A 17,500-nucleotide genomic window follows, 5' to 3' on the forward strand; every position below is an offset into this window, starting at 1 on the left:
GGGCTCGCCTGCTCGCCAACGGGCTGTGCCGCTTCGGCTCCTCGTCTTGACGCCACGCTACACCTGGCGGATCGGGGCTGGGCGGGGAAGGGGGAGGAAGAGGGGAGGGGATTCACCTGTCCACTTCAGCACGACGAGGACCGTAGAGCTGGCGGCCGTCAGCTAACGGCGGCTGCCTACGCGCTTTTCTGGAGACCTTCGCTTTCTTCCCCCGCCCTTCTTTTTGCTTCCCTTCTGCTTTCTCATTCCTTTCTTCATCGATTCGTTGGCTGAACGATCGATCCATCGATTCCTTGATTCATTCACTCACTCATTCACGCACTCATTCACTCATTCACTCACTCATTCATTCATTCATTCATTCATTCATTCATTCATTCATTCATTCATTCATTCATTCATTCATTCATTCACAAATACACCTCTTCTCGTTCCCTCCCTTCCCCCCTTCTCCCCGTTGCCACGCCGCTCTTCCCCAGCAGCCGGCCGAGAAGCAGGGCAGAGCTCAAGATCGCCGCGAGGCCGGTCCCAGGCGCCCCCTGCAGATGGGCCTTTTCCCGTAGGACGGTAGACCTGGCGGCCCGACCGAGGCCGGTCCCAAGCGCCCCCTGCAGACGGGCACCCTTTTCCCGAAGGATGGTAGACCTGGCGGCCTGTCCCATGCCCCTCGGAGGCGCCCCGTGCATTTCCCCATTGCTGGGTAGACCTTGCGGCCCGGCCGAGGCCGCTCCCGGGCGCCCCCGGCAGACGAGCTTCCCCCCGCCCCCCCCCCCGCCCCCCGATTGCTGGGTAGACCTGGCGGCCCTTCGGGGGGCGGCATTTTCCGGCGAATGGTAGACCTGGCGGTCCGTCGGAGCGAAGCGTGCCTCCGCCTCCCCGGCTACGCTCTGCACGGCAGTCCGAGGGACGCTCGCGCCTCTGTCCCGCTTACAGCCGGCACACGGGCTCGCCTGCTCGCCAACGGGCTGTGCCGCTTCGGCTCCTCGTCTTGACGCCACGCTACACCTGGCGGATCGGGGCTGGGCGGGGAAGGGGGAGGAAGAGGGGAGGGGATTCACCTGTCCACTTCAGCACGACGAGGACCGTAGAGCTGGCGGCCGTCAGCTAACGGCGGCTGCCTACGCGCTTTTCTGGAGACCTTCGCTTTCTTCCCCCGCCCTTCTTTTTGCTTCCCTTCTGCTTTCTCATTCCTTTCTTCATCGATTCGTTGGCTGAACGATCGATCCATCGATTCCTTGATTCATTCACTCACTCATTCACGCACTCATTCACTCATTCACTCACTCATTCATTCATTCATTCATTCATTCATTCATTCATTCATTCATTCATTCATTCATTCATTCATTCATTCACAAATACACCTCTTCTCGTTCCCTCCCTTCCCCCCTTCTCCCCGTTGCCACGCCGCTCTTCCCCAGCAGCCGGCCGAGAAGCAGGGCAGAGCTCAAGATCGCCGCGAGGCGGGGAAGCGCCGTGTAGACGGACGGGGCTGCGGGCGGCGGACAGCCTCTGCCCTCGCGAGCCCGCGAGCCCGAGCCGAAGCGCAAGCCCGAAGCCGACTCCGAGCCCGATCCGCCCCGGCCGCGGAGCCGAGCGTCGCAGGAGGCGAGGCAGCTCCCGCCTGCCCGCCTTTGCGGGGGCCCCGGACGGGGCCCGCCCGGGGAGAAAAACGCTGGAGGCGAGCGCGAGCTCGTCGCTCTGCTCCCTCCCGCGCGATCTAGCTGCCCGCCGGCCGGGACACGGGCTCGGCGGGAGCCTGACGACCAGCCGGCTTGAAGCTCCGTGCCCGGAATAATGCGGACCCCTCTCGCCTACGTGTGGCGCCGGCTTCCCGCCGAGCGGAGCGGAGCGGCCGGCGACGAGCTAGGAGGATTGCCCCTCCCGCCGCCCCCCCGCCCGACGGCTCGGCGGGGCTGCGGCGCGACGGGCGGGGGAGAGGGGGGAAGAGGAGCCGGCGCCGCTCGAGAAGCCGAGAGCGCGGCCGCGCGCGGCCCCTGGCTGCATCGGGCTGCCGCTCGCTCTGCCGTCAGGGGCTCTGGCTCGCCTGCGAGCCACCCGTGCGACTCTGCGTGGCTGGGCGTGTGTCACTGCACTCAGCGATCCGTGCGAAACGAGGCGAAGCGAAGGCGCGCAACGGAAAGGCGGAGCGCTGCCAGCCAAAGCCAGGCCAAGCGGCGCCGGCAAAAGCAAAGCGAAGCGGAGGAGGAACGGCAAAGCGGAGCGAGGCGGAGCAGACGAAGGAAAAGCAAACGAGTGCCACGAACGCGACGCCAAGCAAAACTCAGCGCTTCCACGAAAAGCAAAGCGAAGCAGGGCCGGCAAAAGCAAAGCAAAGGGGAGGAACTGGCGGCCGGTCTGCCGCGGGCTCAGAGTGGCTCTGGCGGCGGGTAGACGTGGCGGCCGGAGTCTGAGAGCGAACGCTTTCTCCGCACGCTTTGTACGACCTCTCGTCTCCCCGCCGACAAGCGGGACCCGTGCTTTCTTGTTGCTGCTGCTGCTGCTGCTGCTGCTTGTGTTTGTTTTTCTTTTTCCCCTTTTTCTTTTTAAAAGCGTGAACGATTCGAATGAATGGCGCCTCCCAGCCGTTCCCCTGCACGCGAGAGGCGTGTGGATAGACCTGGCGGGCCGCCGGAGGGAAGCGTGCGGGCGCGCGCCCGTCTGTGCATGCGTGCGTGTGGCCGTGTAGACGAGGCAGCCGGGCCGCTCTCTAGCAGTGGCCGTGACGGCGGGGTAGACCTGACGGCTCCACGAGGCGGGAGAGGGCGGGGGGACAGAGCTGGGAGGAGGGAGAAGTAGACCTGGTGGCTCCACGGGGCGGGAGGGGGCGGGGGGACAGAGCGGGGAGGAGGAGGGAGAAGTAGACCTGGTGGCTCCACGGGGCGGGAGGGGGCGGGGGGGAGAGCGGGGAGGAGGAGGGAGAAGTAGACCTGGTGGCTCCACGGGGCGGGAGGGGGCGGGGGGAGAGCGGGGAGGAGGAGGGAGAAGTAGACCTGGTGGCTCCACGGGGCGGGAGGGGGCGGGGGGGAGAGAGCGGGGAGGAGGAGGGAGAAGTAGACCTGGTGGCTCCACGGGGCCCGGAGGGTGGGAGGGACGGGTAGACGTGGCGGCCTGCATCTGACAGCGGCCGTCTACGCACTTCAATGGCCGCCTCCGCCACCTCCCCACTTCTCCCTCCCTCCCTCTCCTCCGCCCTTTGCAGCCTTTGCAGTGGACGGGGCGGGGCGGGGCGCCGGCGCCGGTCGGGAAGGCGAGGGCGCGGCCCCGGACCCCGGCTGCTTCGGGCCGCAGCTCGCTCTGACGTCAGAGGCTCTTGCTCGGCCGCCAGAGGCTCGCCACCTGTGCCGCTCAGTGCGGCTGACTGCCTGGCCGCTTTGCTTTAGCCGCTTTGCAAAATAACTACTCTTATCTTTACGTTTATTATTAGTTAGTTCTGTTGCCTGTTTTCCGCTGTAGCTTCAGGAATCGTGTCATTCCTTACCGTCTTTCAAAACCTCCCCCACCCCCCTAGTCCTCAGCTCCCCCTCACGCCCCCCCCCCCCCCCCCCCCCCCCCTCCCCCAGCCTCCTCAGGCAAACGGCAGTTGAGCTCAGGTGGCGGCTCCCCAGTCAGCGGGGGTCCTGGAATAGACTTGGCTGGGTGGCCGACCCCCGCACCCCCACCTGCCAGCTGCGAAGGGACGGTCGGCGGGCTGTGGGGAGGCCGAAGTAGGTGACCCAGCGTTCCTGTGTGTGTAAACGCATCAAAAGAGCAAAAAACAAAGCGGAGTAGGAACGGCAAAGCAGAGCAAAGAAAAGGAAATCGGTGCCGGGAATACAAACCAAAACCCCCCAGAAAGATGCAGCTCTAAGGAAAGCATGTCGAAGCAGGTGCGGGAAAAGCAAAGCGGGGAAGAGCGACGATAAGTAAAGCGAGGAAAAGGAAAGCAAAGCAAAACGAACCCAAATCATTGGGAATCGTGTAATGTCGCTTATCGTCCTAAAAAACCTCACCCAAGCCCGTCCCCAGACGAACAGCAGCAGCGGGACCCACCTGGCGGCTCGCCGGACAGCGGGGGATGAGGAATAGACCATGCTGGGTGGCTGGCCAGGCTTCCTGTCGCCACCCTCCAGCTCCCGGGGGACAGTCGTCGGGCTGCGGGGAGGGAGGCCACGGTGTGCGCCTGAGGCTTTATGCGTTCATAAATACACCGATCGACTCGTCGCCCAAATCGGTGCGACGGTCTGCAAAAGAAGCCTACCTAGCACGGCAAAGCAGAGCTGAGCAATGCAACGCAAAGCAGAGCGAGACAAAGCAAAGCCCTGCTAGGGAAAAGAAAGAGGCAAAAGGAAAAGCAAAGCCAAGCAGGGCAAGAAAAACCAAAGCAGAAGAGGTCCAGGAAAAGAAAAGTGGTGTCACGAATACAAAGTAAAGCAAAGCAAAGCGAGGCAGGGCCAGCAAAAGCAAAACAAAGAAGGGTGGGGAAAAACAAACAAACAAACAAAAAAAACCTAAGCTAAGGATTTCCTGGGGGGTGGGGGAAAGAAAAGCGGTATCTTGAATACAACGTCAAGCAAAACAAAGCGAGGCAGGGCCAGCAAAAGCAAAACAAAGAAAGGCGAGAAAAACCAAAGCAAAAGAGGTCCAGGAAAAGAAAAGCGGTGTCTTGAATACAACGTCAAGCAAAACAAAGCGAGGCAGGACCAGCAAAAGCAAAGCAAAGAAGGGCGAGAAAAACCAAAGCAAAGGAGGTCCAGGGAAAGAAAAGCGGTGTCACGAATACAAAGTCAAGCAAAACGCAACAAAGCGAGGCCAGGAAAAGCAAAGCACGGTCAGGAAGAGAAAATCCAAAGTAAAACAGGGCCAGGAAAAGCCAAGCAGTGCCTTGAATACAAAGCGAAGCGAAGCAACGCAGGGCCAGGGAAAGCAAAGCAAAGCAAAACGGTGCTGCCAAAACAAAATGCGGAGTTAACTTAGCGTCAGTCGAAATCGCACCCCCCACCCACCCATGAGGAAAAGGGGCCCGTTGCTGGCTTACGGGGAGCTGGGCGTTTGAGAAGGCCAGGGTGTGGCAGCGGCCCCCGGTTGCCTCGGGCCGCCTCTCGCTCTCGCTCTGACATCAGAGGCTCCTGCTCGGCCGCGAACGGCTCCCCACCTGTGCCACTCAGTTTGGCTGGCTGCCTGGCTGCTTTGCTTTAGCTGCTTATCATTATATATATTATTATTATTATTATTATTATTATTATTATTATTATTATTATTATTATTATTATTATTATTATTAATAATAATAATAACAATAATAATGCTATTATTATATACTACTAAAAAGTTATTAGAAATAAAAGTATTAAATAGTAATAGAAATAAATATCATTAAAACGTAATACAAATAGTAGAAGTAGGAATAATAATAGTCTTCTCCGTCTGTTTCCCCCTTTCGTTTTAGGAATCGAGTAGTTATTGATTGTTGTTCTCAACCCACACCCCTCCCCAGACGAATAGCAACGGAGCCCACCTGCTGGCTCTCCGGACAACGGTGGGCAACAGAATAGACCTGGCCCGGTAGCCAGATCCCTGTCCCTGCCCGCCAGCTGCGAGGGGACAGCTGCCGGGCTGCGGGCCGGCTAACTTTTCTGTGTGTTCAGAAACAAGTTTCATGAACTTCTTTATGCATTCATAAAGACAGCAAAGCTAAGGAAAGGAGCACAGGGAAAAACAAAGCGGTGCCACGAAAGGGAAAGCCAAGGAAAGAAAGCACTTTGAGGCAAAGCAAAGCACAGCGAGGCTAAGAAAGGTCCAGAAGAGCAGAGAAGGTAAAGCAAAGCACTGACAGGAATACGAAGCAAAGAAATAAAAAATAAAGCATGACCGCACAAGTAAAAACGTAGCAGGCTCAGGAAAGAAAAAGCAAAGCAAAGCAAAGCAAAGCAAAGCAAAGCAAAGCAAAGCAAAGTAGCACAAGGAACAACACAGCATTTCCAGGAGAGAAAAAGCAAAGCAATCTGAGGCAAGAACAGCAGAGGAAAGGAGGTATGGAAAAGCAAAACTGTGCCAGCAAGAGCAAAGCAAAGCAGACCAAGGCAAAACAAAGAGAAGCAGAGTGAATGTAGCGAGCTGGCGGCCAGCCCTCCTTTGGGTTCCAAGTGTCTGTGGGGGGGAGACCGGAGGGCTCCATGTTGTGTACAGGTGGCAGCCAGACTCGGACAGTGGCTGTACCCTGACAGCTCTCTCCCCAGCCTCCTTCACATCTCCTAGTCCACCGTGACGTTTTATATATCTCTATCTATTTTGTTGTTGTTGTTGTTCTTGTGGTGGATTTCTTCCACCGTAGTTGTGGGAATCGTGTAGTTCCTTACTGTCTTTGAGAACCTCACACACACAACTAGCAGTGTGGCCCACCCAAGCCAGCTCGCCGCGTGGCTGGGGACAAAGAATGGACCATGTCGGGCGGCCAGGCCTGCTGCCCCCACGCGCCGGTTCCGAGGGGACAGTGGCTGGGCTGCGGGGAGGCCAAGTTCTGTGTCTGACGGTTTATGCGTTCAGAAATTTACCAATCGACTCAGCAGCAAAATCAGTGAGACGGTCTCCAAAGGAAGCCTAGCACGGCACAGGAGAGCAGAGCAATGCGGATGAAAGCTGAGCGAGACAAGGAAAAGCCCTGCTAGGCATAGGGAAAAGCAGTGACAACCAGGGCCTGGAAAAGCAAAGCACGGCCAGTAAAAACACATCAGATAGGTCCAAAAGGAAAACAAATCATGCAAGGAACATGAAAAAAAAAAATAAATTAAAAAAAAAAAAAAAAAAAGAATAAAAGATGAAGGGCAAAGCAAAGCAAAGCAAAGCAGAGCAAAGCAAAGCTAAAGAAAGGAAAAAATGGCCTGAAACAGCAAACGAAAGCAAGGCCAGGGAAGGCAAAGCAGAGCAAAGGAAAGTAGCACCAGGAGAAGCAAAGCATAACCAGGAAATGCAAAGCAAGCAAAGGAAAGCAAAGCACTTTGAGGCAAGGCAAAGCACAGCACGGGTAGGAAAGGCAGAGCAGTGCCAGGTCTATAAAGCAGAGCTAAACCAAGGAAAGCGTGGCCAGGGAAGGGAAAGCTGAGCAAGTCAAAGCAGAGCAAAGGAACGTAGCACAAGGAAAAGCAAAGCATTTTCAGGAAAGCAAAAGCAAAACAGTCTGAGGCAAAGCTGGGGCAAGAACAGCAGAGGAAAGGAGGTATGGGAAAGCAAAACTGTGCCAGCAAGAGCAAAGCAAAGCGGAGCAAGGCAAAACAGAGAGAAGCAAAGCAAACGTAAGGAGCTTGCGGCTAGCTCAGTAAAACCAGTGGGACAGTCTCCAAAAGAAACCTAGCACAACACAGGACAGCAGGGCAATGCGGATAAAAGCTGAGCAAGACAGAGTAAAACCCTGCTAAGGAAAAGCCCTGCTAGGCATAGGGAAAAGCAGTGACAACCAGGGCCTGGAAAAGGAAAGCACGGCCTGTAAAAACACATCAGATAGGTCCAAAAGGAAAACAAAAGAATGTAATGATCATTTAAAGAAAAATAAATAAAAAAATAATAATAACAATAAAAAAAAAAGATGCAAAGCATGTCCAGAAAAGGCAAAACATAGCAAGGCAAAGCAGAGCAGAGCGAAGCTAAACAAAGGCAAGCATGGCCCTATAAAGCAAAACAAAGCACGGCCAGGGAAGGCAAAGCTGAGCAAAGGAAAGTAGCACCAGGAAAAGCAAAGCAGTGCCAGGAAAGAGAAAGAAGTCAAAGTAAATAAATAAATAAAAAAAGAACAAAAAAAAAAAAAAAAACAAAACACCAATAAAAAGCACAACAAAGCGAAAAAGTTTGAGGTAAGGCAAATCAGAGCAGGGTGAAGAGAAGCTAAGCAGAGCAGAGAAGGAAAAGCAAAGCAATGCCAGGAATACAAAGCAAGGCAAAGCAAAGCATGGCCAGGCAAGGCAAAGCAGAACAAAAGAAAGTAGCAAAAGGAAAAGCAAAGCAGTGCCAGGAATACAAAGTAAAGCAAAACAAAGGTAAGCATGACCAGAAACTGGAAGTGAGAGCAGGAGCAGGCGAGGCAAAAGAGAGCAAGGCAAAGGTAAAAAAAGGCAAGCGTGGCCCCGTAAAGCAATACAAAGCACGGCCAAGGAAGGCAAAGCTGAGCAAAGGAAAGTAGCACCAGGAGAAGCAAAGCATAACCAGGGAAGACAAAGCAAACAAAGGAAAGCAAAGCAGTTTGAGGCGAGGCAAGGCAAAGCACAGCACGGGTAGGAAAAGCAAAGCAGTGCCAGGTCTATAAAGCAGAGCTAAACCAAGGAAAGCATGGCCAGGGAAGGGAAAGCTGAGCAAGTCAAAGCAGAGCAAGGGAACGTAGCACAAGGAAAAGCAAAGCATTTTCAGGAAAGCAAAAGCAAAGCAGTCTGAGGCAAAGCTGGGGCAAGAACAGCAGAGGAAAGGAGATATGGGAAAACAAAACTGTGCCAGCAAGAGCAAAGCAAAGCGGAGTAAGGCAAAACAAAAAGAAGCAAAGCAAAAGTAAGGAGCTTGCGGCTAGCCCAGTAAAACCAGTGGGACAGTCTCCAAAAGAAACCTAGCACAGCACAGGAGAGCAGAGCAATGCGGATAAAAGCTGAGCAAGACAGAGTAAAACCCTGCTAAGGAAAAGACCGAGCGGCATAAGGAAAAGCAGTGACAACCAGGGCCTGGAAAAGGAAAGCACGGTCTGTAAAAACACATCAGATAGGTCCAAAAGGAAAACAAAAGAATGCAATGAACATTTAAAGGAAAAAAAAAAAAAAAAGAATAAATAATAATAATAATAAAAGAAATAGATGCAAAGCATGTCCAGAAAAGGCAAAACATAGCAAGGCAAAGCAGAGCAGAGCAAAGCTAAACAAAGGCAAGCGTGGCCCCGTAAAGCAAAACAAAGCACGGCCAGGGAAGGCAAAGCTGAGCAAAGGAAAGTAGCACCAGGAAAAGCAAAGCAGTGCCAGGAAAGAGAAAGAAGTGAAAATAAATAAATAAATAAATAAATAAAAAACGAAAAACAAAAAAAAAAATAAAACAGCAATAAAAAGCACAACAAAGCGAAAAAGTTTGAGGCAAGGCAAATCAGAGCAGGGTTAAGAGAAGCTAAGCAGAGCAGAGAAGGAAAAGCAAAGCAATGCCAGGAATACAAAGCAAGGCAAAGCAAAGCATGGCCAGGCAAGGCAAAGCAGAACAAAAGAAAGTAGCAAAAGGAAAAGCAAAGCAGTGCCAAGAATACAAAGTAAAGCAAAACAAAGGTAAGCATGGCCGGAAACTGGAAGTGAGAGCAGGAGCAAGTGAGGCAAAAGAGAGCAAGGCAAAGGTGAAAAAAGGCAAGCATGGCCCCGTAAAGCAATACAAAGCATGGCCAGGGAAGGCAAAGCTGAGCAAAGGAAAGTAGCACCAGGAAAAGCAAAGCATAACCAGGGAAGACAAAGCAAACAAAGGAAAGCAAAGCAGTTTGAGGCGAGGCAAGGCAAAGCACAGCACGGGTAGGAAAAGCAAAGCAGTGCCAGGTCTATAAAGCAGAGCTAAACCAAGGAAAGCATGGCCAGGGAAGGGAAAGCAGAGCAAGGAAAAGCAAAGCAAAGGAAAGTAGCACAAGGAAATGCAAAGTATGTTCAGGAGAGAAAGAGCAAAACACTCTGAGGCAAAGCAGGGGCAAGAACAGCAGAGGAAAGGAGGTATGGAAAAGCAAAACTGTGCCAGCAAGAGCAAAGCAAAGCGGAGCGAGGCAAAACAAAGAGAAGCAAAGCGAACGTAGTGAGCTGGTGGCCAGCCCTCCTTTGGGTTCCAAGTGTCTGTGGGGGAGACCGGAGGGCCTCCATGTTGTGTACAGGTGGCAGCCGGACTTGGACAGTGGCTGGACCCTGATCGCCCCCTCCTCAGCCTTCTTCACAGCTCCTAGTCCACTGTGACACCCGGCAAGAACCATGTCTTGCTTTAGCTGGTTTTATATATCTATATACATTTTGTTGTTGTTTGTTGTGGATTTCTTCCACCGTAGTTGTGGGAATCATGTAGTTACTTATTCTCGTTGAAATTCTCACTGAACACTATCACCACACGAGTAGAAGTTAGGGGTCCCCTGGCGGCTCGCCGCATGGCTAGGAACAAAGAATGGACCATGTCGGGCGGCCAGGCCTGCTGCACCCGGCCTCCAGTTCCGAGGGGACAGTGGCTGGGCTGCGGGGAGGCCAAGTTCTGTGTCTGACGGTTTATGCGTTCAGAAATTTACCATTCGACTCAGCAGCAAAATCAGTGAGACGGTCTCCAAAGGAAGCCTAGCACGGCACAGGAGAGCAGAGCAATGCGGATGAAAGCTGAGCAAGACAAAGCAAAGCCCTGCTAGGGAAAAGACCTAGCGGCATAAGGAAAAGCAGTGACAACCAGGGCCTGGAAAAGCAAAGCACGGCCAGAGAAAACACAAGAAAAAGATATAAAAGGAAAATATAAAGCATGGAATGAACATCAAATAAATAAATAAAAAATAATAAGAATAAAAAAATGCAAAGCATGACCAGGAAAGGCATAGCATAGCAGAACAAAGTAGACGAAAGCAAAGGTAAACAAAGGAAAGCATGGCCCCGTAAAGCAAAAAAAAAAAAAAGCAAGGCCAGGGAGGGCAAAGCTGAGCAAAGGAAAGTAACACCAGGTAAAGCAAAGCATAACGAGGGAAGACAAAGCAAGCAAAGGACAGCAAAGCACTTTGAGGCAAGGCAAAGCACAGCATGGTTTGGAAAAGCAATGCAGTGCCAGGTCTGTAAACCAAAGGTAAACCAAGGAAAGCATGGCCTGATAAAGCAAAACAAAGCAAGGCCAGGGAAGGCAAAGCACAGGAAGGCAAAGCAGAGCAAAGGAAAGTAGTACCAGGAAATGCAAAGCAGTGCTGGTAAAGAGAAAGAAAAGAAATATTAATGAAAAAAAAAAATAAAAACAAACAAACAATCAAAAAATAAATAAAACCACAACAAAGCGAAAAAGTTCAAGGTAAGGCAAATCAGAGCAGGGTTAAGAGAAGCTAAGCAGAGCAGAGAAGGAAAAGCAAAGCAATGCCAGGAATACAAAGCAAAGCAAAGCAAAGCATGGCCAGGCAAGGCAAAGCAGAACAAAAGAAAGTAGCAAAAGGAAAAGCAAAGCAGTGCCAAGAATACAAAGTAAAGCAAAACAAAGGTAAGCATGGCCGGAAACTGGAAGTGAGAGCAGGAGCAAGTGAGGCAAAAGAGAGCAAGGCAAAGGTGAAAAAAGGCAAGCATGGCCCCGTAAAGCAATACAAAGCATGGCCAGGGAAGGCAAAGCTGAGCAAAGGAAAGTAGCACCAGGAAAAGCAAAGCATAACCAGGGAAGACAAAGCAAACAAAGGAAAGCAAAGCACTTTGAGGCGAGGCAAGGCAAAGCACAGCACGGGTAGGAAAAGCAAAGCAGTGCCAGGTCTATAAAGCAGAGCTAAACCAAGGAAAGCATGGCCAGGGAAGGGAAAGCAGAGCAAGGAAAAGCAAAGCAAAGGAAAGTAGCACAAGGAAATGCAAAGTATGTTCAGGAGAGAAAGAGCAAAACACTCTGAGGCAAAGCAGGGGCAAGAACAGCAGAGGAAAGGAGGTATGGAAAAGCAAAACTGTGCCAGCAAGAGCAAAGCAAAGCGGAGCGAGGCAAAACAAAGAGAAGCAAAGCGAACGTAGTGAGCTGGTGGCCAGCCCTCCTTTGGGTTCCAAGTGTCTGTGGGGGAGACCGGAGGGCCTCCATGTTGTGTACAGGTGGCAGCCGGACTTGGACAGTGGCTGGACCCTGATCGCCCCCTCCTCAGCCTTCTTCACAGCTCCTAGTCCACTGTGACACCCGGCAAGAACCATGTCTTGCTTTAGCTGGTTTTATATATCTATATACATTTTGTTGTTGTTTGTTGTGGATTTCTTCCACCGTAGTTGTGGGAATCATGTAGTTACTTATTCTCGTTGAAATTCTCACTGAACACTATCACCACACGAGTAGAAGTTAGGGGTCCCCTGGCGGCTCGCCGCATGGCTAGGAACAAAGAATGGACCATGTCGGGCGGCCAGGCCTGCTGCACCCGGCCTCCAGTTCCGAGGGGACAGTGGCTGGGCTGCGGGGAGGCCAAGTTCTGTGTCTGACGGTTTATGCGTTCAGAAATTTACCATTCGACTCAGCAGCAAAATCAGTGAGACGGTCTCCAAAGGAAGCCTAGCACGGCACAGGAGAGCAGAGCAATGCGGATGAAAGCTGAGCAAGACAAAGCAAAGCCCTGCTAGGGAAAAGACCTAGCGGCATAAGGAAAAGCAGTGACAACCAGGGCCTGGAAAAGCAAAGCACGGCCAGAGAAAACACAAGAAAAAGATATAAAAGGAAAATATAAAGCATGGAATGAACATCAAATAAATAAATAAAAAATAATAAGAATAAAAAAATGCAAAGCATGACCAGGAAAGGCATAGCATAGCAGAACAAAGTAGACGAAAGCAAAGGTAAACAAAGGAAAGCATGGCCCCGTAAAGCAAAAAAAAAAAAAAGCAAGGCCAGGGAGGGCAAAGCTGAGCAAAGGAAAGTAACACCAGGTAAAGCAAAGCATAACGAGGGAAGACAAAGCAAGCAAAGGACAGCAAAGCACTTTGAGGCAAGGCAAAGCACAGCATGGTTTGGAAAAGCAATGCAGTGCCAGGTCTGTAAACCAAAGGTAAACCAAGGAAAGCATGGCCTGATAAAGCAAAACAAAGCAAGGCCAGGGAAGGCAAAGCACAGGAAGGCAAAGCAGAGCAAAGGAAAGTAGTACCAGGAAATGCAAAGCAGTGCTGGTAAAGAGAAAGAAAAGAAATATTAATGAAAAAAAAAAATAAAAACAAACAAACAATCAAAAAATAAATAAAACCACAACAAAGCGAAAAAGTTCAAGGTAAGGCAAATCAGAGCAGGGTTAAGAGAAGCTAAGCAGAGCAGAGAAGGAAAAGCAAAGCAATGCCAGGAATACAAAGCAAAGCAAAGCAAAGCATGGCCAGGCAAGGCAAAGCAGAACAAAAGAAAGTAGCAAAAGGAAAAGCAAAGCAGTGCCAAGAATACAAAGTAAAGCAAAACAAAGGTAAGCATGGCCGGAAACTGGAAGTGAGAGCAGGAGCAAGTGAGGCAAAAGAGAGCAAGGCAAAGGTGAAAAAAGGCAAGCATGGCCCCGTAAAGCAATACAAAGCATGGCCAGGGAAGGCAAAGCTGAGCAAAGGAAAGTAGCACCAGGAAAAGCAAAGCATAACCAGGGAAGACAAAGCAAACAAAGGAAAGCAAAGCACTTTGAGGCGAGGCAAGGCAAAGCACAGCACGGGTAGGAAAAGCAAAGCAGTGCCAGGTCTATAAAGCAGAGCTAAACCAAGGAAAGCATGGCCAGGGAAGGGAAAGCAGAGCAAGGAAAAGCAAAGCAAAGGAAAGTAGCACAAGGAAATGCAAAGTATGTTCAGGAGAGAAAGAGCAAAACACTCTGAGGCAAAGCAGGGGCAAGAACAGCAGAGGAAAGGAGGTATGGAAAAGCAAAACTGTGCCAGCAAGAGCAAAGCAAAGCGGAGCGAGGCAAAACAAAGAGAAGCAAAGCGAACGTAGTGAGCTGGTGGCCAGCCCTCCTTTGGGTTCCAAGTGTCTGTGGGGGAGACCGGAGGGCCTCCATGTTGTGTACAGGTGGCAGCCGGACTTGGACAGTGGCTGGACCCTGATCGCCCCCTCCTCAGCCTTCTTCACAGCTCCTAGTCCACTGTGACACCCGGCAAGAACCATGTCTTGCTTTAGCTGGTTTTATATATCTATATACATTTTGTTGTTGTTTGTTGTGGATTTCTTCCACCGTAGTTGTGGAATCATGTAGTTACTTACTGTCTTTGAGAACCTCACACACACAACTAGCAGTGTGGCCCACCCAAGCCAGCTCGCCGCATGGCTAGGGACAAAGTATGGACCATATGGGGCGGCCAGGCCTGCTGCCCCTACAATCTGGTTCCGAGGGGACAGTGGCTGGGCTGCGGGGAGGCCAAGTTCTGTGTCTGACGGTTTATGCGTTCATAAATTTACCAACCGACTCAGCAGCAAAATCAGTGAGACGATCTCCAAAGGAAGCCAAGCACAGCACAGGAGAGCAGAGCAATGTGGATGAAAGCTGAGCGAGACAAGGAAAAGCACTGCTAGGCATAGGGAAAAGCAGTGACAACCAGGGCCTGAAAAAGCAAAGCACGGCCTGTAAAAACACATCAGACAGGTCCAAAATGAAAACAAATCATGCAAGGAACATGAAAAAAAACTAATAATAATAAAAAAAATAATAGAAGATGAAAGGCAAAGCAAATCAAAGCAGAGCAAAGGAAAGCATTGCCAGGGAAGGCAAAGCAGAGCAAAGGAACGTAGCACGAGGAAAAGCAAAGCATTTTAAGGAAAGCAAAAGCAAAGCAATGTGAGGCAAAGCTGGGGCAAGAACAGCAGAGGAAAGGAGGTATGGAAAAGCAAAACTGTGCCAGCAAGAGCAAAGCAAAGCGGAGCAAGGCAAAACAAAGAGAAGCAAAGCGAACGTAGCGAGCTGGCGGCCAGCCCTCCTTTGGGTTCCAAGTGCCTGTTGGGGGGAGACCGGAGGGCTCTCATGTTGTGTGCAGGTGGCAGCCGGACTTGGACAGTGGCTGTACCCTGATCGCCCTCTCCCCAGCCTCCTTCACATCTCCTGGTCCACCGTGACGTTGGGCAAGAACCATGTCTTGCTTTATCTGTTTATTTCTTTATTGTTGCCTTTCTTCCAGCGTAGTTGTGGGAATCATGTTGTTACTTACAGAAAAGACCGTGCTGGGTGTGCAGGCCTGCTGCCCCCTCGTGCCAGTTCCGAGGGAACGGTCGCTGGGCTGCGGGGAGGCCAAGTTCTGTGTCTGACGGTTTATGCGTTCGTAATTATAGCGATCGACTCGGCATCAAAAGCCGCGGGACGGTCTCCGAGAGAAGCCTAGCACGGCACAGGAGAGCAGAGCAATGCGGTTGAAAGCCGAGCAAGGCAAGGCAGAGCCCTGCTAGGGAAAGGACGGCGGGGTTGGTTCCCGGCCGGCAGGTGTTCCCCGCCTCGGGGCGCCGCGGGCGCCTCGTCTAAGCGCTGCGGACAGCAGCCGCCAGGTCTACCCGGGCGCGGTCGCCATGTTTGCTTAGCCGGCGGCGACCTGTAGGGGTCGCTGCAGGTCCGGCCGCGAGAACGGCGTCGGGGTCTGCCCGGCAGCGACGGGCGCGCGGGCGCGAGCGCGTTTGCGAGGGCTCCCGTCCGCGGGTCGGTCGAGCGGTTCCCGAGCGGGTCCGATGGCGCGGAAAGCGTCGGAAATTCCCGGAAAGGTGCGAAAAGTGCCGGAAGGGCCCGTTGGAAAAGCGAAGGAAGGCGGGCCGGCGCTGTCGGTTCCCGGCCGGCGGGTCTCCCCGTGTCCCCCTGAGGTTGCCAGGTCTACCGTGTGCCCCCCGTTGCCGCCACGTCTCCCCGTGTCGTCCTGCGGCCGCCAGGTGTCCCGGTGCCCTCCTGCGGCCGCCAGGTCTCCCCGCGTCCCGCCGAGGTTGCCAGGTCTACCGCATCCCCCCGTCGCCTCGTCTGCCGATCCTGCCGCGGCCGCCTGGTGTCCCCGCGTCGTCCCGCGGCCGCCTGGTCTCCCCGTAGCTTCCTGCGGCCGCCAGGTCTACCCTGCCGCGGTCGCCATGTTTGCTTAGCCGGCGGCGACCTGTAGGGGTCGCTGCAGGTCCGGCCGCGAGAACGGCGTCGGGGTCTGCCCGGCAGCGACGGGAGCGCGCGCGCGCGCGCGTTTGCGAAGGCGCACGTCCGCGGGTCGGTCGAGCGGTTCCCGAGCGGGTCCGATGGCGCGGAAAGCGTCGGAAATTCCCGGAAAGGTGCGAAAAAGCCCGAAAAGGCTGGAAAAGTGCCGGAAGGGCCCGTGGGAAAAGCGAAGGAAGGCGGGCCGGCGCCGTCGGTTCCCGGCCGGCGGGTCCCCCTGAGGTTGCCAGGTCTACCCGCGCGGAGGAAATAGCCGCCGGTCGGGCGGAGGGAACGGCGGCCAGGTCTACCGCGTGTCCGACGGGACTTGGAAGGCCGCCGTGGGGCTGGAGGTAGACTAGCAGGTCGTGCCACGGCTCGGAAGGGGTGGTAGGCGTCGCTGTTTCTCTGTGCCTCCAGTTAGGTCGAGGTAAAAGTCGGTTGCGCTCGGCTGCCTCGCCGCGGTAGGCTGGAAAAGGACGTGCGGCGCTTGTGAGGCGATGACTTTTCTGTCCGTCTATAGGAGAGAGTGAGGACTCTGCTCCGCCAGCGGTGCCGAGCGAGCGCTTGGGGCTTGGAGAGGCGGCGCGCGAGAAGGGGGCGCGCGGCGTCGGCGGTGGCGTCGGCTCGGGCGTGGGTTGTGCGGAGCGGTAGCCGCTAGCGGTTTGCCGACCCAGCTACCCTCCCCGCCGGCGAGCGAGAAGCGGTCTCGCGCGTGCGAGTCGCCGGAGAAGCAGCAGCGAGCCGCGAGCTCAGAGCTGTGGAGAGAGGGAGCGGCCAGAAGCCGGCGGGCGGTCCGCCGGCGGCCGAAGGCGTCCGTCCGGGGGCGTCCCCGGCTGCTCGCGTGGGTCCCGGAGGCTCGTAAGGCGAAGGAGGGGGGACCCCGCGGATTGGCACGGCCGAGGCGGCGGCGCCTCCGGCTCCCGACGATGCACCTCACGTCACCCGCACGCAGGAGCCCGTCGAGGCGTTCCTCGGGCACGTCGGAGAGGCTTCCCGGCGGGTCGGTTCCTGTCAGGGCCGATGTTCAGGTCGGTGCGAGCACCTCTCGCGGACGTTGCTCCAGCACACCCGCACGCACGCAGGCGACGCTGTTCGCTTTTTTTTTTTTTTTTTTTTCCGATCGATGAGGCCACTCGGGTCGCGTCGGAGAGGGCCCCCGGCGGGCCGGCTCTTCCGCGCTCCCCTGTCCCGGGGCAGCCGCGGCGGTGTCCGGTGTTCAGGCACGGGCGGTCTCCTGTCCAGCTCGCTTCCCGTCGCAGGTGAGGCGCTGCCTCGCTCGGGGCGAGAGCGGCGGCGGCGTTTAGGGCGCGTGCCCTGGTCGCTGGTGGGCGCTCCGTCCGTCGTTCTCGTCGCCGAACGAAGGGGCTTTTCCGGCCGAAGCCGGCTGTGTGACGGCCGAGCGGCCCCGCGAGCCGCAGGGGTCCGTGAGCGTTGCGCGAGGCGCTGGTGCCGGCGTCGGTCCGGGGCCCCGCGGGTGCCGGCCGCGAGCAGCAAGGCGGCGGGGGTGGCCGCAAACGATGTGCCAAAAGCAGCAGCAGCGAGGGCGAGCGAGCGAGAGAGAAGCCGCGCGGCGCGTCCCGCGTCCGGTGGGCTGGGTGGGGGGGCGTCCCCCCGCCGCGTCGGGGCCGCCGCGGCAGTGTGCGCGCTTTTGGTGGCCGCGTCCCCCGTCCGCTGCGGAGCGCGCCGCCCCGGTGTCGTGGGTGCCCCGGTCGCGGGGGCTCGTGCCCGCCTCGAGGTCGCGTTCTCCTCTAG

The sequence above is a fragment of the Aythya marila genome, assembly GCF_965140915.1.
Source record: "Aythya marila genome assembly, contig: HAP1_HAP1_SCAFFOLD_243, whole genome shotgun sequence".
Lineage (NCBI taxonomy): Eukaryota > Metazoa > Chordata > Aves > Anseriformes > Anatidae > Aythya > Aythya marila.